The 23,970-nt window shown below is 46.6% G+C and overlaps 1 protein-coding gene across 1 annotated transcript in view; it reads left to right on the plus strand.

The window, feature by feature from the left end:
- Positions 1 to 3,235: 3,235 nt before the first annotated feature.
- Positions 3,236 to 23,970, plus strand: part of FRMPD1 (FERM and PDZ domain containing 1) — a 106,151-nt gene continuing 85,416 nt past the window's right edge. The window contains exon 1 of the mRNA XM_039475299.2: positions 3,236 to 3,405. The gene's annotated coding sequence lies outside the window, so the exon portion shown is untranslated. The remainder of the gene's footprint in view (positions 3,406 to 23,970) is intronic.

Below are 23,970 nucleotides of genomic sequence, written 5' to 3' on the forward strand. Positions count from 1 at the left end.
AGTAGAGGAATCCTCACTGTATATAATGATTAGAAACATTCCTAATAGTGCTGGCTAGCAAGTAATAAATGCTGTTTCATCTCCAGGAACTCTTATTTTTAAGAACCCCCCTAGGTTATAGGTATTCTTGTCATGCTCCCATTGCAGAGAGAAAAAAAAAAAAAAAAAAAAAAAAAAAAAACGAGAACTGAAAGGTTATGGAACTTTTCCAAAATTACATAGGTTAAAAAGCAGCAGCACTGGGATTTGAACCTAGGCAGTTTGGCTCAAGACTACATTTTTTTTTAACCCTGTGTTCTGTGTCTTTTATTACATAAGGTACCCTAGAAACATAAGGTATTTGGTGTGTAGGTGTGGGATGAGGTAGAGATGGGGGCAACAGGGCTAATAGGATCACTGTGGATTTACATGATGCTAAGTAGTTAAGACTTTACTGCACCATCAAGAAGGAACAATGGAGGTGTCTTCAGCAGAAGAGTCACTGGTCAGGTCTGTGGTTGAAAAAGATCACTGGCAGTATGCGGAGGATGAAAATAGGAAAGACTGGAGTTACTACAGCCTTGGCAAGAAATGGTGACAACGGGCAGCAGGATGAGGGGGAGGAGACATGTGTAAGAGAAGTTAAGGAGACAGTTGATTGGACTTAGTGGCCAGTAGAGTATGAAGGCCAGGAAGAGGGAAGAGTCTAGACTGTCCCTTTGGTTTCTAGTTTAGGTGCCCAGAGGATGGAGGTGCCACGACCAGCTGAGATAGGGAAGCAATGCAGAAGGGGTAATTTGAGGGAAAGATGTGGGTTTGGTATTGGCTCTGTTGAGACTGGGGCACCTGAGGAACATTTAGTTGATGTCCAGCAGGCAGTTGTGTCTCTGGGTTTGGAGGACAGAAGGTTTGGCTGAAACCATGCAACCAATAGAATTGCATGGTGAGTGAAGGGAGAAAGAGGCCAAGGAGGGATGTGAAGAAGAAATGGCAAAGGAGGCCGAGCGGCAAGAAGGACCAGAATGGAAATCTGAGGAGAGCGGGCTCAGGGGCTGGGTCCAGCACCTAGAGAGGCTGACCCTGACACAGGTGGCTAGGAAATGGAGGGGAGAGGGCAAAATTCCATGGGGAACATTTGTACTCACTGGACAGAAGAATAATTTTTATCTTACTTTCTGACAAATGCTAGGATTTTTGGTGTTTAACCTGCCTTAGAGAATAATTTCATTATTAATCTTTATCTACAAACTAATTGTTAAACTTAAACTTTATTTTGAGAAAATTGTCACTGGGCGTGGTGGCTCATACCTGTAATCCCAGCACTTTGGGAGGCTGAGGTGGGTGGATCATGAGGTCCTGAGTTCAAGAACAGCCTGGCCAACATAGGGAAACCCCGTCTCTATTAAAAACACAAAAATTAGCTGGGCAGGGTGGCATGAGCCTGTAGTCCCAGCTACTTGGGAGGTTGAGACAGGAGAATGGCTTGAACGCAGGAGGTGGAGGTCATGATGAGCCAAGATTGTGCCACTGCATTCCAGCCTGGGCAACAGAACAAGAATTCATCTCCAAAAAAAGAGAAAATGGTAGACTCCCATGTAATTGTAAGAAATAATTCAGAGAGACAGAATGCTTGATTTTTTTAAAGCTTTCTTTATTTCCACTGTGGCTTTGGAATCTTCCACCCTGATGCTGCTCTGTCTCCTGGGGCATAACTTTGTACACCATATCTAGAGCAAAGACCTGTGAGGAAAGCAAAAAGCTCACTCAGTCTGTGAATCTGGGTAGCAGAGGGCTGGGGCATTGAGAGAAAAGGGAGCTTTGGGTGCAGTTACATAGGAGGTCTTTCAGCGATGGAGCAACTCAGGAGTTTCTGGATGGACTCCTGGATTTGGAAAGGGAGGACACAGAGGAGGAGCACGGGCCTTCAGGCCACGTTGGCTCCAAAGTGCTGCTAGTTGCGCCGCACCGCCCTTGGCTGAAGGATGCACTTGTTAACATCTTCCTGTGCACCATCCCCAGAATGATCTAACGTGCCAATCTGATGGTGCCTCTTCCCTACTCAGAACTCCTGCCACGAGCCTGCCAGTGTACTGAGAACACGGTGCAAACACCCTGACCAGGAATTGGCCCCTGCTGACTCCCCTGCTTCATATCTCAACTCCTGCCACTCCCTCTGTGGGATCCCTCTCATCTTGGGGTCTTGGTTCCTGTGGTCTCAACCCGAAAGGCTCTATCCACGCTCCTCCCTTTCATTGGCCAATTCCACTGGCCTTTCAGGTTTCCATTTAGAGCATGGCCCCTCTAGGAGGCCTTCACTCAGTCAGTGCAGGCCTGTGTGGTGCCCTTGGCCCCGTGGGATCGGGCTATTATTACAGGAACTACACTGTATTATCATAGTCCTAGACTACATTCCATGAGGGCAGGGACTGTTTTATTAAAGGTGTATTGTAGCTTCAGTGTCTAATGCAGGATATGGACCTCGTAGGTGTGCAGTAGAGTTCAGCACAGAACATAGTTCGTGCATAGACGCATGCATTTGGGTATGATGGTCAGAGAGGTGGTAGGACCAGAACCAAGGCATTGGGTGAGATGGCTCAGGGAGTCAGAAAAGGGCTGAGTGCAGAGTCCCAGGGTGCTGCGGCATTTTAGAGCTTTTGGTTTGAGGAACCCTCAAGGAGACCAAGAGGGAATGACTGGAGAGGGCCGAGGAAAGCTGGGAGAACAATTTCCCAGCGTCGAAGAAGTTTACAGAGGCAGGGGAGGTGGTCCACAGTGCCCAGCGTGGGCCCACGCCTTCTCTCTCTCTTCAGCTGCGCACCTGCGGGGCGTGGGAGGCAGGGGGCGAGTCAGAGTCATAGTCCCCCAGGGTTTCGCGTAGCTGGGGCTCTTCCTGGGGGTAAGGAGGCCTAAGAAGGGGGTCGTTTTTGAAACTCTTCTGGGTTCCAGTTCTGGCTCAGCCACCGCGGGTCCAGGCGACCTTGGGGAGTCCCTTTCCTCTTCCAGCCTCAGTCTCCCCCTGGGTACTTGGCGAACGCTGCGTGCCCCGGCGGTGAGCTGAGGCAGACGGCGGAGGCAGGGCCCGGGTGGGAGCGGGACCGCCCACTGCGGCGGGCCGGGACCTTGGAGCCCGCGGAGGCGGCGCGCGGGGCTCCTCCCCCGGGGCGGGGGTCGCGGCGCCGGCAGCTGGCGGCCCCACAGCTGCAGCCTCAGCACCTGCCGCCGCCAGACGGCGCGGGCGCGGCCCGGCCCGGCAGCCCCCTCCGGCGGCAGCCGCGGCGCGGGAGGCGGAGCCCGAGCAGAGCCGGAGCAGCGCTGCCGACCGAGCCTTGGCCGCCGCGACCGTGCCCGCCGCTGGGCGGGGCCGCCCCTCTCCGAGAGCGTCAGCCCGCTAGGTCCCCGTCCGCGCGGGCGGCACCTCCTCTGCAGGTAAGGGAGGGGTCCCGGCACCGCAAAGTTTTGGGGAGCCTGCCTGTCCCCACACCCCGGGCCTGCGCCTCGGCTTCCTCCGCGCCGCCCGCCGCCGTGCGCTCCGCCTGCACCACCAGCCCCGGGTGACCCGCGCCCGCCTCCGGTCCTCGTGTCCCCACGCCCGGCTCGGGGGCGCGTCCTCGGGTTAGCTCAGGACCTACCACGGTTAACTGTTTGCACAGTAGCGATGTGTGCTTAAGTTTCCGAGATCTGCGTGGTGTAGTGAGTGGAAAGAGCGGCAACGCGGGAGGGGGAGAGACCTGGGTTCAGGTGCGGCCGCGGCCAGCGCCAACTTTCTGAGTGACCTCAGACTAACCCTCCCTGCTCGTCCTCCATGGCCACACCTGAACCAGAAGGGGGTCGCCTGGGACGAATCAGCTGCAGCGCCAATGCCTATGTTGTCGTTTTTTGAGTAGAGGGGCATCCCTGAGTGTCTCAGCTCTAGAACTCATTGAGGGTGGAGAGGAATGACCCACAGAAGTCAGTCTCGGGGGTCGCGCGTCGCTAACGTGCAGCAGCTTTGACTGAGCTTTAGGAGGGGCGTTGAGTCAGCCCCGGGGAGCAGGGGATGCTTCTATGGTTAGGAGGCAGGACTCTGGTTTCTGGTGGCTCCTCTGCCATCCACCCACCGTCTGTGTGACCTTGGGCAAGTGCCCCCTGCTTTTGCCACCTATAAAATAGGGTGGAAGTCATGTTCGTTAGATGTTTTCTGAGGTCTTTCAGCTGTAAACTCTGGAGAAGCGGAACCTCCGGGTCTCTGCATTTAGTCAGTTTGGGTGGAGGCAATATTTCACCAGGAATCCATCTAGCACTTGCAAATGAGCGTTTAGAAAATAAAGGAGGCATTTGCAGTTTGCTTTGGAAGTCCCAAAATAGACATGGGGAGGATTGGTGAACGCTCAGCTCGCCTTCTTCAGTGCTTTGGACCATCATAAAATATTCAACGACATAATGATTTGTTTTCAAAGTAGTTTATAGATCAGGAAGCATTTCTGTTTGTGAGTTGGTTATTTTTGTAAAAACCTCAGAATGGTTTGGGGCAAAAAAATAATGCACTGTTTTAGGGGTCTTGACCTAGAGGCCAGCATCTACTTGTTTCTAGTCTAAGATGATGGTTGAGATGATTTCCAATCAAGAGAGTTTGGGGCATCCTTTGGTTGGTGTTGAGTATGAGTACGATTGAGGAACCAAGTTGATATTTTCCAGGACCAGTGCATCCTGGCACAGTCACAGCAAAACAGGCACGAGGTAGTTAACTGTGACATGCTAGAAGGCAAACTTTATTCTTTTGCTCAATATTTTGTTCCCTTTTTGCTGCAATTAGTGTTTCCCTAGTGTGTGGGTGAAATGCATTACCAGAAAAGGATTCTCACAGAAATGATTTTATGATTTTATTTCCTTCCTCGATATCCTGGTTTTAAGTTTCAAGAGTTATGAAATCAGAGAGCTGGTGAGGGTGTGCTTTGTAACCAGAGCAGAGTTGTGGTACCTAAGTTTGCCTTTCCCAAATGAGACCCCATTCTCGAAGCTAATTTGTCCAGAGCCTTTTATGTCTCGGATGCATTCAAATGCCACCAGTCTTTTCCCTCTTCATTCTTGACTGGTTCAGCAAGCATTTTCTCACTACTCATTCGGGAGGACATAAACATGAAAATTACCAACAGGCCCTACCCTCCAGGAGCTCAGGTTCTGATGAGGAATAAAGAGTCTTGTGCCACAGGACCTTCATTCTGGGCTTTATTGCCTGGGATCTCTGGGAACACTAAGGAGGGTGAATTCCAACTGCACATATTGGTGAAGGCTTTACAATGGAAGGTGGAAGAGGAAGAGGATTTCAACAGGTGGTGAGGAATAGACCGGCCCTGTGTAGGTCAAGGAAGTAGTATGAGCAAGGAACTGGTGAGAGCTGGGAAAGGACAGGTGAGAAGAGTGAGCCTGATGGAAGCATGAAGGCAGAGCACTTCAGAGAAAGGGCAGCGGGAAGATGCTCTGGAGGCTCTGAACACTCTGAACCTGTGCTGGAGTCCTTGCTGGCTGTGGAGTATTGGGCCTCAGAGCCTCACTTTTTTTTATTTGTAAAGGGGGAATAATAATAATTCCAAACTCACAAGATTAAATGAGATCAGGTGTAAAAGTGTCTAACAGGATGTTTGCATGTAATAGGTGTTGGATGAAAGTCAATTCTTTTTATCAGAGGATTTATGGGCAAGCTGAATAAGTGTTTGAAGGCACCATCGGAGTAAAGAGCGCTTTTTGTTTAAGCACGTGCATTGATTTAGAACCTCACCACCAGCATGGAGTTCTTGTGACAATGTGATATGTACTCAACGAGGTGCCTCCTGATTCAAGGGGCAGGGGCTTTTTATTATTTAGAGGGTGTTCAGATCAGATACTAACATAAACAACAGGCAATGCTCTGTAAATACTGTTAGGTGGTGAGAGGTCACAGAGAGCTAATCAGAAGTCTCAATCCCTGCCTCACACAAGCTTATCACTATGTGCTCAAGGGCCCAGGTTGGGGGTGGGAACAGATTTGACAGTCAGACACAGCTCTAAATATATCAGCTTTGTCCATATAGTTGGGAGCAGGGTACTGGCTCCCTTCTGCCTTAGATTTGCAGTGGTCAAAGAATAGGACACCACCTGGGCAGCTTAGTGAGGCCCCATCTCTACAAAAAATTTAAAAATTAGTTGGGTGTAGTGGCCCCAGCTACTTGGGAGGCTGAGGTGGTGAGGTGCTGAGGTGGGAGGATCACTTGAGCCTCACTCAAGGCTGCAGTGATCTATGATCATGCCACTGCACCCCAGCCTGGGCAAAAGAGCGAGACTCCATCTCTTAAAAGAGAGGAGAGAAAGAATAGAACAGGAGGGTGAAGAATAACATCGCAATGCTTTACGACCCTGTGTAACACCATGTAGCATCCATGGTACTGTCCTTTTTTTTTTCAATCAATGGTTATCCGTAGAACACCTGCTTTTTGCCAGAGAATTGTTGTAGGTGCCTCGAGAATACATTGGAACAAAAGGCAAGGTCTCTGCCTTCCTGGAGTTTATATCCTAGTTGGAGAAAATAATGAACACGTCATTACATAAATAAGTTAATTACAGGTTGTGCTAAAGTCTGGGAAGAAAATAAGCCAGGAAATGTGAGAGAAAGTAATAGGAGTGGGACTCCATTTGAGGGTGGTCACAGCAGGCCTATCTGAGCCATTGAGAACCACAGGAGAGAAGGAGTCAGTTTTGCCTGGAGCTGGCTGAGGGTCAGTGCAGCAGCTCTGTATCTGTCAGAGGTAGGGTAGTTTAATGTATGAGAATGCAGACTCTGGGGCCACACCACCTGGATTTGAATAGTTGCCCCTTGGCTAACTAAATATACTCCACTGTCAGGTTATTTAATCTTCTAAGCTTTAGTTTTTTCATCTGTGAACTAGGGATAATAACAGTACCTTCTTGAGGGGGCTGTTGGAAGACTGAATGAGTCAATAAATGTAAAGTACTTAGAATAGCGCCAGGTATATAGTAAGCACCAAATAAAAGTTCAGTTGAGGGTGAGAGGAGGAGGAAACTGTTTCAGGCAGAAGGAACAGCAAATGCAAAGGCCTGGAGGCCTGAGAGGGCTTGGTGCAAGTACAACCAGACGGGCTGTGTGCACAGGTGTTATCCATGCATTTATTGGGGAGACTCCTGAGCAGGCTCTCTGGCCCTTGACTGCAAAATTATATTTTAGGAATTTTGAAGAAATAAGCACCCACAGCACTTTCACTTGCAGGATCAGGCCAAGTGGCGAGGTGAGCTGCTGCTGCTATTGTACAGTAGGCTCTTCTTCAGGATCTCTTTCCCTCCCCCTTTTCCTCCCTCCCAGAGGTGCTCACTGATCCATAAAGGGAAAGCAGGTGTGGGGCTGAGCCCCTGGTGCCACCAGCCCTGGTACCAAAGCACTGACCCTGCCCGCTTGCTGCTGGGTACCCATCAGCCATTATCCCCTCCTTCTCCCAGGCTGGAAACTATAGCAGGGCAGGCTAGTCGTCTGTGCCTTCTCTCTTGTTCCCTCTTTGCTGAAATCTACTCAGTGACCAAGCCATGTTTTCTTTAATTCCAAAATCTCTCTCAAACATGCCCCCATCTTTCCATTCTCTCTGAGCATCAGGCTTCGATGCTCTGTACTGTAAAGTGTGGCTCTGATCCCATCATGCTCCTCCTCAGAGCCTTTCAGTGGGTCATCCGACTTCATTCAGTGAAGTCCCGAGTCCTCAGCCCAGCGGGCGTGATGGGCTACCTCCATCCTTTCTCTCACACCTGCTCCTCTGCACCCTGTCCCCCACTCTTAATCCTCCTGGCCTTAAGTCTCTAAGCCTTTGCTCCCCCATCTAGCCCCTCTGTCTAGCATGTGCCTTAGCCTTGGTGGCCCTGCCTATGCCTGTAGGCTAAGTTCAAATCCTACCACTCGTAGGAAGCTGTCTTCCAGATCCCCTCATCCCAGGGTTTTCACCATCCCCTGGTACTTGGTATCTCTCATGGAGAAGTTATTGCTGTCAGCCTTGAAGGATTTTATGTGAGATCCCTTGTGTATGTGGCTGCAGCTCACATAAAGCCCTTGGGAGGGCTGGCACCATGTCCCTTTTCTCTCTACCCCAGAGCCTTTTTCACAGAGCCCAACCCTAGTTTGGGCTTGATAATGTGTCTGCTGTATTGGATTGACAAAAAGCCTGTGATTTTCCCGATATCTGAAATGATTTGAGTCAAGTCAGAAACGTGAGGCTGATGCTTAGGGGGTTGCCTATGGTTCTCAGCTGAACTCACTCGTGACATCCTGATGCCTCAAGATATAGGTCCTTCATTTGATGATGGGTTGATGCAACCTCCAAGATGAGTCTGAATTTCAAATTTAGCTTTTCAATGTGGCCTATGTAGGAATATACTATGTAAAATTTGAACCTTGAAGGGTTTGACAATCATTGTTTATATTATGAAAGTATTCTTTACTGTAAAAAAGATCACTATAGAAAGCTTTCAGACACCAAATATACCTATGCATTTAACACCATTCCATATATAAAATTTTGATTTATGCACAGTTATCATAGTTGTACTTTTACTGTATGCTGAGATACACTAAACTTAATATATGTTCATGGAAGCAGTACTAACAATGGCTTAAATTTGATTTGGTGACTACAGATTATATTATGCAGCTTTGCAAATCTGAGACTTTTTTTTTTAGTGATCTATCTGCCTGAAGGACAGTGAGAAGCTGGATTTGGTGCTTGGCAGATTGATTTGAGGGCAGAAACCATTATTTTCATCAATTGACGCAGTGTTTTCGGGAACTCACCTGATGTTTAGAGATCTTTTTGCTAGCAGTTAGAAGTGGTTTGGGCTACCAATCACTTCCCAGGCTGGCTGCTAAATGATAGGTGCCCTTAATATTAGTTGTTTTGGAGAAAAGGAAAAAAACCCCACCAATTACAAGTTAGAAAAGACAAGACGGTAAATTTAAAAGCTCTTTTGACCTCTTTCAAGGAATTATCTGAGAACCTCAGCTGCTTCAGTGAAAGGGCAATAGGGCAAAATTTCAAAATCCTGGCTGGAAAGAGCTTCAGAGGAATTCATCTGGATGCAGCAGCGCATCATTCTCTGAGATTTTTGACTTAAGAGAAGACAGATGTGCAGGCAGCTGAGAAATGCGGTGCTTCCTGTTCTCTGAGCATCTAGAATACACGGTGTAGGCTACAGCTTGTTAAAACCAACAATAACAATCCCACTTCCCCCGCCAATTAAGACCTGTGTCCAACGCTGGCCTGTGGCATTAACATGGGAAGCTTCGGACTTACTGCTTTGTTGTTTTCTTTGCTCCAATGCAGAATTCAGAAGGATGCAAAAGGAAAAACAATTATTAAGGATGAGGATGGCATTAATTTGTTCTCATAAAATAATTTGTTTGGTAGCTGGAGTCTGTTCTCTCTGATTTTCCCTGGAAAAGAACACCAGCCCCGACTGTCCAGGGCTTCCCTGGTACCTGCGAATGTGCTGTTAGTTCCTGGTCTGGTTAGAAAAGGATGTCGCTGTGGAGATACGTACATGGCCTCTTTTTTTCTCCCTGGGGTGAGGGACATTTTGTGTATAGGAGATGGAAGAATAGATGGTCTCTTTCTTTTTTTTTTTTTTTTTTTTGAGACAGTTTCGCTCTTGTTAACCAGGCTGGAGTGCAATGGCGCGATCTCGGCTCACCGCAACCTCCGCCTCCTGGGTTCAGGCAATTCTCTTGCCTCAGCCTCCTGAGTAGCTGGGATTACAGGCACGAGCCACCATGCCCAGCTAATTTTTTGTATTTTTAGTAGAGACGGGGTTTCACCATGTTGACCAGGATGGTCTCGATCTCTTGACCTCGTGATCCACCCGCCTCGGCCTCCCAAAGTGCTGGAATTACAGGCTTGAGCCACCGTGCTCGGCGATGGTCTCTTTCTTAAGCTTATTCCTGGTTATTTTTTAGTACTTAGCTCTTTGCAAAAGCTGCGTAATAAGTGTCTCAGTGAGAGTGTGCCTTGTCTGTGTGCAGAAACCTGGATTCACACATACGTTTCCAGATATTTTAGCCACAATCATAGACCCTCAAACAAGACTGCCAGCTCCAGAGATGATCAAGTACTGCCTTTGTGTGTGTGGTACAGAAATTCCCCTAGCATCCCCAGCCTCCCTCTGCTTGGACCTGCCAACCCCCATCACACTCTTATTCCAACCTCGGTTGGCTCTCCTTATTACAAAGTTCTTCATTATTCCGAGCCAAAAATCTTCCTCTGGGCAATGGTTGCCCCACTGGCCCTGATCCTGCCCTTTGAAGCCCCACACAAAAATCCATTTCTTCTTCCTTGTGACGGCTAGTTAGGCCACTTGGACCTTCAGAGACAGGGATCAGGCCCCCACATCTTCACTTCTTCAGGCAGAATGCCCAGTTTATCTGGCCCTCTGAAAAGCTAAGAATGGGACACAGCTGTGTAGGTGGGGGTCTGATGAGCCCAGACAGGAGCAAGCCTACTGCAGCCTCACTGCAGAATCTATGCTTGCGTTAGTACAGCCTGAGACCAGTTAGCTCCCGGTGGGTCCCCCTTCTGGGCTCTGCCCTGGGCCACTAGGGAACTGCACACACTTTAGTGTCAGAGAGACTCGAGTATCCTGGCCCAGTGTTGATGTGGGGTGGCCCCGGGGGAGTTAGCCCCCTCTCTGAGATGCAGATCCCCCATCTGTCTGACTGCTTCTTAGGTGCTCTATTTTTTCCTGGGGATGCTGTAACAAATCATCACAGTCTTGGCTTTAAACAACAGAAATCTGTCCTTTAACAGTTCTGGAGGCCAGACGTACAGAATCGAGGTGTTGGCCGTACCGCTCTCCCACTGGGGCCTCTAACGGGGATCCTTCCTTTGTCACTTCCAGCTCCTGCTGGCCACTGGCGTTTCTTGACTTGTGGCTGTATCACTCCAGTCTCTGCCTCCCTGGTCACATTGCCTCCTCCTGTCTGTTTCAAATCTTTTTTGTTTCACTCTTGTCATGAAATTTAGGGTCCACTTGGATAATCCAAGGATAAACACCTCATCTAAAGATCATTAATTTAATTACAGGTGTAAAATCCTTTTTGCAAATAAGATCACATTTACAGGTTCCTGGGATTGGGACTTGAATTTTTTTTTTTTTTTTTTTTTTTTTAGACGGTGTCACTCTGTCCCCCAGGCTGGAGTGCAGTGGCATGATCAAGCTCACTGCAGTGCTGATCTCCTGGGCTCAAGTGATCCTCCCACCTCAGCCTCCTAAATTGCTGGGATTATAGGCGAACACCTGGCTAATTTATTTTATTTTATTTTTAGTAGAGATGAGGCCTTGCTATGTTGTTCAGGCTGATCTCAAGCAAACTCCTCAGCTCAAGCAATCCTCCTGCCCCAGACTTCCAGACTGCTGGGATTACTTACAGGTGTGAGCTTCTACATCTGGCCAAGACTTGGATATCTTTTCAGGGTGGCCACCATTCAGCCATTGGCTCTCTACCTCCTCTACTTTTGCAACTCCCTTTTATCCCGATTGTATTTGAGCTCAGCTCTCCAGGGTCACTGGTTACAGATCCTCAGGCCACATGTCTTCTATCTCCTCCTTCCTTCCTTCAGCATCCCGGCTGCTGCTCTGAAGGGTGCCGGGGCCGTTCTGATCACTCCTGTGGTACAGATGTGGGTGGGGCCCTTTGGGATTAGGCTGCCTAGGAAAGCTCAGGTCTTTCTGGTGCATACCCTCGTTTCCACCAGCATGCTGGAGGTTTTACCAATGGGAAGGAGAAGTTTATCAGTGGAGGTTTTATCAATGGGAAGGAGAAGCTGTGGCTATTAAAATATTCATTGCCAGTTCTTAGAGTTAGGGAAGATCCCACAGGGTGAATGTGCCCTGGACAAAGAAGGGACACATAGGGACACAAGACATATGCACTCACATTTTCCCTTGAATTTAGACTGAGATTGGCTCACTGAATTTGAGGGAAATTATTTATATTCTCAGTGCCCAAATACACATCTCTTTCTGTAAAAAATCAGGAAATGCTCCTTGGCAACCATGTAAGAGTGTTATAGTATCATCTTCTTCCTCTACAACTAGCCTGTTTCAGGAGTTCCATGGTCCTTTAAGTGTGATCTCCAGTCTGTTGCTGGCTTCTGGGCTCTCTAAATGCAACTCACACTAAAATGTGCTTTTCTCCACAAAGGGAGTGCATTGCTTTGTTTGCAGTTGACACTTGAAGTACATGCGCGTACGCGCGCGCGCGCGCGCACACACACACACACACACACACACACACACACACACATGCCGAGAGGCAAGCAGAAGTGCTGAGTCTGAGTCTGGTGAAGCCGATAGTGGAGCTGAGGGAAAGCTGGGGAAGGACAGTGGCCTGGGAGGGTCTGGACACTGAGTGGCTCCAGACTCTCCTCTCATTGCTGCTCCCAGGATTCCTGTCCCATGGCATCCTCCTAGATGGCTGCTCTACTCATTTCAATGTGCTTTGCTAAGAAAGGTCTGTGTGGGGATGGGGTCTGGGGATGGAAGGTGGGGAGGGAGGAGAAAGATGAATCAGACTGTCCCTCCCCACCTGCAGCTGGAAGTAAGTCAGTGCTGGGCAGGTGGGGCTGTGCTTTGCAGAGACCCTTGGGAGTCTAGCAGGGGCTGGCCATGCCTTGTGGGGAGATCTAGGAGGGCTTCTGGGAGGGACTGGCATTTGAACCAAGCCCTAATGGGTAACTAAGAGATAAAGAAAAGAAAGATGGATAGAACAGTATACCTAAAGTTGACCTCAGGTGGCCCCCTTCCTAGTCATCATCCAATGGAGCTGCACTGGAAGAAGCTCAGGTCTGACAGGAACCTTAAGGACCATCTAGTAAGGAAGATATTCAGACTGCACTGCTTAGAGATCTCTGCTTCTCATTTCTCTTGCTGGGTTTAAAGAACAGCAATTTTCCATTTTGACAGGGCTTGTCTGGTGTAGCTACTTTGAAATAGCCTGACATCAAAATATAATGCTTTGTCTGGTTATCTTTTTCAGACTGCCCCTTTATTTCTCCAAGGCAATACTCCCCAGATTGTGTGGTCATGGGGTATTGCTGTGTCACCTTCCCCACTTGACCGTGAGCTTCCTGGACAGGAACCGAGCCTTGCTGCTCATGCAATACAGAGCCTAGAGAGAGGCTTGAGGTGTACAGTATTGACTGATGAAATGAATGAATGCATGACTATGATTACTCCATCTGTATCTGTAACTCCATCTGTATTACTCCATATATAACTCCATCTGTATTTGCTCTGGCACCTAGAACATGACTTTCCACATAATGAATGGCCATGGTTTGAATGCATCCCCCAAAGTTCATGTGCTGAAACCCTGATCCCCAATATGGCAGTGATGGGAGGTGGGACCTAACAGGAGATGTTTGGAGCGTGGGAGCACCAACCTCATGAACAGACTAATGCTGTTACTGCAGGAGTGGGTTTGTTATTGCGGGATTGGGTTCATTCCTCTTGCCCTCTCTTTGCCCTTCTGCCATGGGATGACACAGTAAGAAGGCTCATGAAAGATACTGGCCTCTTGATTTGGGCTTTCCTGCCTCCAGAGCTACAACCAATATATCTGTATTTATTATAAATACCCAGTCCGTGGTATTCTGTTATAACAACATGGATGTGAGGGTGATCTGGCTGTGACATCTGTCACCCCACTGATCACCAGGGTTGATTTGGCTGATCTGTTTGGCTAGGCAGGTGTCCCCTTCCTCCCTCACTGCTCCAGGTGCTTCCCTCCTGAAGCCCGGTCAGAGAAGATGACCATCCCCGAGAGAGGAGGACCAGTCTTCAGTCAAGGGTATATGAGTAGCTGTGGTCTCCTGCTAGAACCTCCAAACGGGCTGTTACAGCAACACAAAACAGACTAAGACGTGCATTATCTATTTTGTGAAATTAAAGGTCATGTCTAAGCTGTGGAGGACCTTGGAAATAACCTAGTCTGCAGATAGGAAACAGGCCCAGACAAGGGGAAGCAACCTTCAAATTCACACAGAAAGGTGGTAGTAGTTAGCAGGTGGAAGAGAAAAAGAAACAAAGATGTCAGGAATGCTGTAAGCTTGAGGAGTTCGGACACTGGGGGGCTTTATGAAATTTGGAAACGATAACTTGAGGCAAAACTAAACTTTGTTCCGGCCAGCCTCTAACTCACAGAACCAGTCTTTTCTGTCTTCTCCATGACAGCTCTTCAGAAAATATAACAAGAATCTTAATATGTATTGAATATTTGCCACAGGTAGGTGGAAAACAGGGATCATTATCCTCCCTCTGTCTTCTTTTCTGTAAGTTTAACATGCACAGATAATCAATTAAGTAAGCAAGTAAACAATGGGCCTCAGATCATGCAGCTGGCAAACTCAGGCCTGATGGAGTCAAAGGCCTGGGCACTTTCTCCTGTACCCTACCGCCTCTGTGACCCTGGTACTAAGACTACAAGGCACCAAGAAGAGCCAGCTGGACCGAGTAGGAAAGTTCCCAGGTCACTTTGGCCATGTCCCAGAACAACAGGCAATAGTTCCAGAGGCTGGACATTGGGTCCACAGCCTCTCCATCCTCTGAAAGTAGGCACCAGCCCTCCGAGTCTCTGCTGGTGCTGATACAGCAAACCAACTCCAGGAGAGGATACAAGATGGAGAAACACAGAGGCCCACCTATGCTCTTGGCCTAGCCAGGATACTGCTGATGACTGTAGAGACCAATGAAGGCAGCTGGGAGCCAGACGAAGCTAAGGAAGTAATCATAGTCATGCATTCATTCATTTCATCAGTCAATACTGTACACCTCAAGCCTCTCTCTAGGCTCTGTATTACGTGAGCAGCAAGGCTCGGTTCCTGTCCAGGAAGCTCACGGTCAAGTGGGGAAGGTGACACAGCAATACCCCATGACCACACAATCTGGGGAGTATTGCCTTGGAGAAATAAAGGGGCAGTCTGAAAAAGTCCTTGGCCTTATAGAGGTCACAGCTTAGTGTGGGGACAAATAAGTCAGCATCATGAATGCTATAGTAGGGGGTGAATACAAGGCTGAGGGATCTGAACCATGGCAGGGAGAGACTAGCCACTTGAGGAATGTATGGGTTCATTGACCTCCTGGAGGGGCTATCCAGAGATGTTTGTCACTGCATAAAAGCATGAATGATGGAGACTAGGTCTTCCAGGTGGCACAAGGATTTTTTGCTTTGAACTGGAATGATCAGTATGGAAAATCCTGGCAGAGATGGCCTGTGTGAGGGACCTTCTTTCCTCTCTTATTCTCTTGCCTTCCTGGAAAGAAAAAAAAGAATCCAAGTCTTCAGAATAGATTGACCTTTATATACAGAAGCTCTTGGGACATGCAGCTCAGTTTAACAAGAACTGTTTGTGTGCCTGAGAAATGTCTGGGAAGATGCAGAATTACATGCATAAAAATAATTAATCCATCTTTTGCCATGATTGTGTTCAGAAGCTGGTTTTCAAAGACAGTTTCAATTTTCCTAGCTGTCTGGGTGACAGTTAGATGTGTACAACTTATGCACGCTCATCCCTCTCTTGTATTTAATCTGCCCAATTTAATTTGCTTAGATTCTATAGGCTTTTATTGATTGCTCATTATAAGTTTAGCCTAGTGTTGAGAGCCTAGGGGTATGAGAGACATCATTAGCCAGAAATTTCTTCTCTAGCTGGACTAATAAGCCTTATACCCAAGAGTCAGTGAACAGAATGATCTGTTCACTGGGGATTGCTGAGTGAATTGGTGTGATTGCCAGGATTTCTGCCCCAGGCTGAGAGATCTGGATAGATGGATGCTGAAGATGCTTCTCCAGGAAGGCTTTTGGAGGAGTCTGCATTGGAGATGAGCCAGAGTGGAGACGCAGGGGGAGGGGCAGGTCAGCAGGTGAACTCTGTGGGAATTTGACTTGAGCTAACTTTTCAGTCTCATCCTCAGCCTGTTGTTCTCCTGCCTTAATAATGAAAACATTTCTTCAATGGACAAGGTGCTAGCGGGCCTCTGGACTTTTGCTTGGCCGATCCACTGCCCCACTCCATCCACCAACAAAACTCCTAGTTGTCTTTCAATTCAAGTGTTCTTCTGCTGTTCTGACCTCATGACTTTCCCTCTCCTCTTCTCATAGTGTTTTGTCTATGTAGTTATCCTTCAGCATCCCATGGGGATTGGTTCCAGGACCCCCACTGCAGATAACAAAATCCATGGATGTTCAAGTCCTTTATATAAAATGGTATAATGTTTGCATATAACCTATGCATATCCTCTTGTATACTTCAAATTATCTCCACGTTACTTACAATCCCTAATACAGCAGAAATGCTATGTAAATAGTTGTTACACTGTATTGCTTAGGGAATAATGACAAGAAAAATAGTCTGTACATGTTCAGTATAGACACAACCATACATCTTTTCCTCGAATATTTTCAGTTCACAGCTGGTTGAATCCACGGATGCAAAAGACACAGATATGAGGGGCTGACTGTACTTCTGTTTTAGTATGTTACCTGGAGCATAACAGACACCCAAGAGATATCACCCGAATGAATGAATAACTGAATAAATGACTGAGTATTAGTTCTGTGTTTGACTCACCTGCTGGAACTGTGAAATGTTTCCTGAGAGAGGCGTGGAGGGCACTGAGGTGAAAATGTGGGTGGCAGATTCAGAGCAAGGAGACCACTGGGCTGCCCTTGGTGGTGGGGTAGGGGAGACACCCTTTGGAGGGGGTGGAAGACATTGCCTTTTTACTTCTGTTTATTTTTACTTTAAGTTCCAGGATACATGTGCAGAATGCGTACATCTGTTACATAGGGAGACATGTCCATCGTGGTTTGCTGCACCTATCAACCCATCACCTAGGTTTTAAGCCCCACATGCATTAGCTGCTTGTCTTGATGCTCTCCCTCCCCTCACCTCGTCCTCCACAGGCGCCGGTGTGTGTTGTTCCCATCTCTGTGTCCATGTGTTCTCATTGTTCAACTCCCACTTACGAGTGAGAACACGCAGTGTTTGGTTTTCTGTTCCTGTGTTAGTTTGCTGAGGATGGTTTCCAGCTTCATCCAAGGACGTAGACTTCTTGTTGAATAGAAGCACACGGTAAAAATATACTCTAAGATATACTATAGACATTAAACATTGAGGGAAAAAACTGACTCTGGAATAATCAAAGAACTACAAATAAAAGCAGCAATAAAAGCAAAGAAAAGAACTGCAAACAGAAGCCCCTTTATAAATCTAATAAATTAGGGGGTGACTGAGTAATTGGGGGAAGTGGCTTTCCTACTGACCGAGGGAGCACCATTGGGATAGCCTTTCTTGAGGGCAATTTGGCTATATCAAAAGCCTTAAAAACTTGTAGTCTTTCACCCAGCAGTGCCATTCCTAGGAATTTATCCTAAGAGAATAATTACAGGTGTATTATCAGAGATGTTTATCTCAACATATTTGTAGCACAGACATCGAAAATAAACCAAATAGCCAGCAATAGGGGCTTAGCTTTAAAAAAAAAATGGCACTCTTATCTATCGCAAAGAAAAAATAAAGTTGCAGAATAATAAAGACACAGGGAAATGTTTACAGTGTGTTTTTCAGTTGAGAAACCAGCATATATGTTAAGTTCCTAATTATGTTGAAAATGCGTATTCTCACACAAAAAGACTAGAAGAGTAATTAGCAACTTGTAGCTTTTAATGGACAATTTTTATTCTCTCTAAAAAAGAAAACTTTCAAAATCTTCCATGCACATGTATTACTTTTATAAGAGGCGGGGAATAAGTGTCAATTAGGAAAAAGAGGTAAGCTTTTGGAGAGTATTGTTTGAGCTTCACTAGGTGGAAAACTAGATGGGCACATCATTTATCTTGCAAATTCCAAACAGGTGGTGTTTTCAGAAGGCAGAGTGGTCTTGGGTCCATTTGTGTGAATGTATTTATAGAAGTGAAAGCTTTAGGGGAAGGAAATAGATTGATTTTTTTTCCCCTTGAACTTTTGAAATTATTTTTTCCACTCCATTTGTAATTGAGCCCAGGGAGCTATTCTTATTTCTTCCTTTCTTGGGCACTGCGTTAGACCTAAAAATGTTAACTGGCTTAGGATGTGGGTTTTGCTAAAATGATTCCCCTTGAAGTCTTCACTGGGCTTTCTCATGCTTGAAAGTGGGGTCCCACAGAAGATCATTTTCTATCGAATGCGTTTTGCTCCTGAATTCTTTGGCACCGTTGGGGTGGGGAGAAACGACTCCTGCCTTGTGGTTGTGGACCCCGTCAGCCCCATGTGAGGGGCTTGGGAGTCTGCACTTGTGTTGGGCACTGTCTGTTGGAGAGGTTTATTTAGGGGCCAATCTGGCATCACCTTATCCTGTGGACGTAACATTAGTCTGCAGAAAAAGAGATCAGAGCTGGGTAGAATCTCTTTAAATATTAATGATAGTGATGTCTTTTGCCACACATCTCCAAAGAGCTCTGAGCATTTCAGACATTACCTCATTGTTAATTTTCACAGTGTTCTTGGGTGAGAAGCTGATGGCAAGTATTCTCTGGTCTCCATGTGGGGCAGAGCATAGCAAATTTTAGGTAGGTAGTAGTACTTCTCCTGACTAGATATCAATTGGTAAAAGAAAATGGGGGCATTTTTGGGGCATCTTCTTCACAGTTGTTCTGCATTACTCAGAAATTAAATTGCCTTCCTGCATTTTGCCCCACTAACATTTAGTAAATGTATGCTGTGAGCAAGTCACAATGCTGAGTACTGTGGCTAGGAGTGAAATGTAAATGTCCTTAGTTCCACACGTAAGGCCTTTGGTGATCTGGCTACTGCCACTCTCACTCCGATACCTCCACCCTACTTCACATCATTCTTATGTATCACCACCTTCATGCTAACCTGAACCTTTGGTCTTCAGGGTAGCCGTGTGCCATCTCCCTTCTGTGTACTTTATGCCCTTCCCCAGGCACTGCTCCAACTGCCTTTCTCTCCACCCCTGCAGGTAGGTCCTTCATGCTCTGCTCACCTCCTGCACAAAGTCTTCCCTGATAGCTCATTCTGCTTTATCCACAGCTGGATGAGATCTCCCGCTATCAAACTCTCAGGCATTCCACTCACCTCTCTGCACTGGTCCCTACTCTTTTTCACTTTGTATGTTAGTGATTTATGTGCGTTCCTTGATGACTTTTCAAGCTTCTTGACTGTAGAGATGTGCAAATACTCATTGCATAAAAGAGTGAAATGGGCATTTCAGGCTAGTGGTCACCAGTTTGTGCCTTGCCTTCTAAGATACAGAGTCACTGATAGAATCCTACCTGGCCTCCCTCTCCTTTGATCCTTCTCACGGAGGCCCTCTGCTGCCTCCCAGTCGGGTCTGCCCTCCCCTTGCGTCAGTGCCCACACCATCTTTCAGTTAGTAGCTGTGTATTAAAAAGTATTCCTCCCTCACGGTGTTCTGGGGAGACATGGGAAAAGAGAGACAATTGGAGCATGCCTTTTTTTTTTTTTTTTTTTTTTGGAGACAGGCTCTTGCTGTGTCACCCAGGCTGGAGTGCAGTGGCATGAGCTTGGCTCACTGTAACCGCCTCTCCCCTGGGCTCAAGTGATCCTGTCACCTCAGCTTCTCAAGTAGCTGGGACCACAGGTGTGCACCATCAAATCCAGCTATTTTCTTGTATTTTTAGAAGAGGCAGGGTCTCACCGTATTGGCCAGGCTGGTCTAGAACTCCTGACCTCAAAAGATCCACCCACCTCAGCCTCCCAAAGTGCTGGGATTACAGGCATGTGCCACTGCACCTGACCTGGAGCAGTTTTAGATGACCGCTGGGCTGGGCACAGTGGCTCACTCCTGTAATCCCAGCGCTTTGAGAACCTGAGGTGGGTGGATCGCTTGAAGTCAAGAGTTTGAGACCAGCCTGGCCAACATAGTGATATCCTGCCTCTACTAAAAATTTTTTAAAAAATTAGCCGGGGGTAGTGGCACACACCTGTAATCCCAGCTGTTTGGGAGCCTGAGGCACAAAATTTGCTTGAACCTGGAAGGCAGAGGTGGAGGCAAAGATGAGATGAGATCATGCCTTTGCACTCCAGCCTGCTGGGTGACAGAGGGAGACTCTGTCTCAAAAAAAAGAAAAAGAAAAGAAATAAAAGAAAGAAGGCTACTCCTGTACTTATTTCTTTTTCAACCTCTGAAATGCAAACCACCCACACTGCATGGGATCCTAAAATTGCAAAGGGCTTTACCCAGAGTATTCTTTGTCCATGAGCTGGCACGAGGGCTGGGATCGTCTTGTGCTCCACCTGTGGCAGGCTATGTGAGGCTGGGCAGGTTATTTAATCTTCCTCTGGCATCATTTCCCCATCTGTTAAGGGGGGATAATGTGCTTGGAGGTGACCTACCTCCCTAGGATGCCGTGAAGCTTAGTGAGCTAATGCCATTGCTATTAACTTCAACTGAAGATGACTGAGCAGAACTAGCAGGAGACCAAGTATTACGTAGCACAGAATCAACTCTACAGCTGTAAAATGGATGCATCATGTGGGTGTCATCTTCTGTGTTTGCCCTTGGCACGGAGGAAGCCAGTTTGCCAATCAAGGACTTCTAGGGTTTCCTCTCTTGACTGGTTCAAGTGGTTGAGGTCTTGAGGATGAGAATGGGATCTGCAGGACTCCTGTGACTGTCGTGCTGAAAGGAGAGAAGCCAGACACATGTTGAGAGGCATAACTGCAGCTGCCCAGTATCTGCAGATGAGGAGGGTCATGGTCCTGTGAGGAGGAGGCCTGTGCCACAGAGATACCACCCAACTTTGCCCACATGGCCTGGCGGTCAGTTTTGCTTGAGCTTATCGATGAGCTATGGGAAAGTCATTTGATATTCACATTCTTGTGGCCGCAATCTTGGGAATGTGGTCTTTTATCTTTAAAAATAGCTGTGTGCTGGGAGGCCCAGGAACATGTCCTGGGATGGAGGGGAGGTGCCAGCAGGGGAAAGACGTGCAGATTTCTTTCCGTGGAAGAGTCCCTTCAGCTCTGCACCACCGGTGAGTTGGTGTTTTCTGATTCTGTAACGTGTGCTGCTTTCTCTAGACTGTTCTTGGAAAGGCAGCTGTTTTGGTTCTTTTCAATATGATATCCTCTCCATATCTTAAAAAAAAATCTGTTTCCATGGTATGTTTGTTCTTGAGCACGCATCCTTTATGAAACCTGTTTGAGTGAGATTTTTTCAACCTTCGTAATTGCAATTTATTTATTATGAGCTCTCCTTAAATTTAACTGGTCATTATTTGTCACATTGGGTTTGTGTTGAATCATTTTATGTATAAATATGATAATCATTAAATGCCTTTGGAACTAAATTGCCAACAGGTTTTCAAAATTGGGGGATCATAGGATGTGAGACCCCGCACTAGAGACTTTCAGGTTGAATAAGTCTTTGTTTCAGGTGGTGTCCTGAGAGGATGATGGGTGGTCTTTGGTTACACAGCTGACTAGTGACAGAATCGCATTTGGACCCAGGTCCCCTGACTTCCTTGTCCATGCCTCTCTGGTTAGCTCTGTAGAATTTAGCCTCTGAATTACAAGTGAGTGCAAAGGGGGAAAAATCACGATTTAATTTAACTTTTCTGTATGCCTTAATTTAATTAAACTGAATCTTCTAGTTTTAGAAATGGCTATGCCATATACCACGGCTGATCCCTTGACCTTGACTCGCTTGATTCATTTGATGATCTGCACTGATGATTCTTCAAGTGTGATTTCCATCTGTGTTCCCCAAGAGCTTGTGAGAAACATGAACTCTCAGCCCCACCCCAGACCTATAGAAACTCTGGGGCTGGGGCCCAGCAATCTGTGTTTTAACAAGTCCTCCAGGTGCTCAGATAGGCAGTGAAGTTAGAGAACCACTGCCTGCCATGGCCTAAGTCAGACTCTCCGTGTGTTTGATACCCAGGGCAGTGATCCGCTTTGTCTCCTTTGTGGATTTCAAGTTTTCTTTACCAAAGAGTTTGTTGCTGCTGCCAGCTTTGAATAATGACTCCATTTCTCTACTCTGCTTCTCCGCATTACCATAATACACACATACCTAGCAGGACTGAAAGATAGGTGGGCCAATAATGAACGTAAATAGGGAATTTCAACAGAAACAGGTTTGCAGATAGAAAAAATATCTCAACCACTAAGGTAAGTTTTCTGTGTTTAAAACTTGCTGCTTCTCTAAGCACGGTGATAAATTAGACCGTGTCTAATTATATCGTACTGGGTTTTCCATCAGTTGTTATTTTATTCATTCTGCAGATCTTTTTGTACCTTGTATTTGCATGGCACATGTTAAGGGTTGGGGGAGAGGTATGTGAGTTTATCAGGAGGTAGAGAACATGTTCAAAAATAACTATAATACACACTAGCCAGTGATTAATACATGAGAATAATCTTTTATAGTAAAAGGGTTGTGGAAGCTTAGAGCGGGTAGAGGACATGTGTGAGGGAGGAGGCCATCAGGGAGGACCTCATGAAGACAGCAGCATTTGGGCGAAGCTTAAAAGGAGGTGAAATTTGACATTGAGAATTTGGGGGTGGGTAAAGAACATTCTAGGCAAAGGTGCAAGAAGATCAAAGCATGGCGGGAGGCTCAGTGCAATTTGTGAGGATGGGGGTTATGTGAAAATGATTAGAAAGAAATGAGGCCATGTAAGTAGGTCAGTGTCGAAAGGAGAAGAATCTTCAAATACTCACTTAGGAGTTTGTTCTTTATCGTGAAGGCCAAGGGGAGCCGTTGAAGGGTTTTGAATAAGGGGGAGGTATGACCAACCTGTGCTTTCAGTAAAGCTAATCTGCCATCAGCATATGAAGTAGATTGAAGTACGTGAGAGGGAGACTTTTGTTGTTTTATGTTGTAACTGTTTTGCAGCAGTTTGTTGATAGATTAAAAAATTGTCTTAATGTTTAATTGGGAGGTAATTGCCTTTCTTCTTATAATCATTGGATTTTCAAATAAGCATCCAGGGCCTAGATTATTGTCTGGGGAATGCAGCTCTAATGTTATAATGGGGAATCTACAGGAAAGTGAAAATCGCTTAACCAAATGGCTTTGTAGGAAACTTCTAGAACTAATTTCTTCCTTCTTTTCTTTTTAACGTTTTCTTTTAAACAAAACGTATTTATATTCATTTTATCAGGTAATGACCTGGTAATGCTAGATCACATAAAATCTACAAGTATCAAGCAAAGCCTGTTGAACACCTAAAGGCTCTTCCTTGCCTTTTCCCACTCAGCCTCCAGAGCTGTTTTCCCTCCCACTCAAGGACTTACTTTGTTAAAGCGCCTAAATCAAACTCATTTTGCAAGGATCTGCCTTACTTCAGTGATGGCTCTAATGGGAATAGCTGTAGGAAACTTGAATGTCATGAATTTTTAAATATGTTGTTACTTCTAGTATTTGTAGTAGAGAGAAGGCTCTGTTGCTGTTGATTTTTTCACAAGGGCTGTCTTTATAGGCTTGAGCTTTGGCTAGTTAGCACCATTGATTTTAGTCATTTAATCAGTATTTAGTGAACATCTCTTAGGAACTGAAAAATCAGGCGAATCAGAAAACCATGGCCATGCTCAATGTGGAACTTATATTCTAGCAGGGGATATATAGAAGTAAATAGTCAAATATAGTCTGAGAGAGGGAAAATACTGGGTACTGTGAGAACACCAACCCAGAGTAGGGATCAGAGAAAACTTAACAAGTGGGATATAAACTGAGACCTGAAAACTAACTGGGGGCCAGGCATAGTGGCTCACACCTGTAATCCCAGTACTTTGGGAGGCTGAGGCTGGATCATCTGATGTCAGGAGCTTGAGACCAGCCTGGCCAACATCATGAAATCCTGTCTCTACTAAAAATGCAAAGATTAGCCAGGTGTGTTGCCAAGCACCGATAATCCCAGCTACTCGGGAGGCTGAGGCAGGAGAATCGCTTGAACATGGGAGG

Source organism: Saimiri boliviensis, chromosome 2 (genome assembly GCF_048565385.1).
Source record: "Saimiri boliviensis isolate mSaiBol1 chromosome 2, mSaiBol1.pri, whole genome shotgun sequence".
NCBI lineage: Eukaryota > Metazoa > Chordata > Mammalia > Primates > Cebidae > Saimiri > Saimiri boliviensis.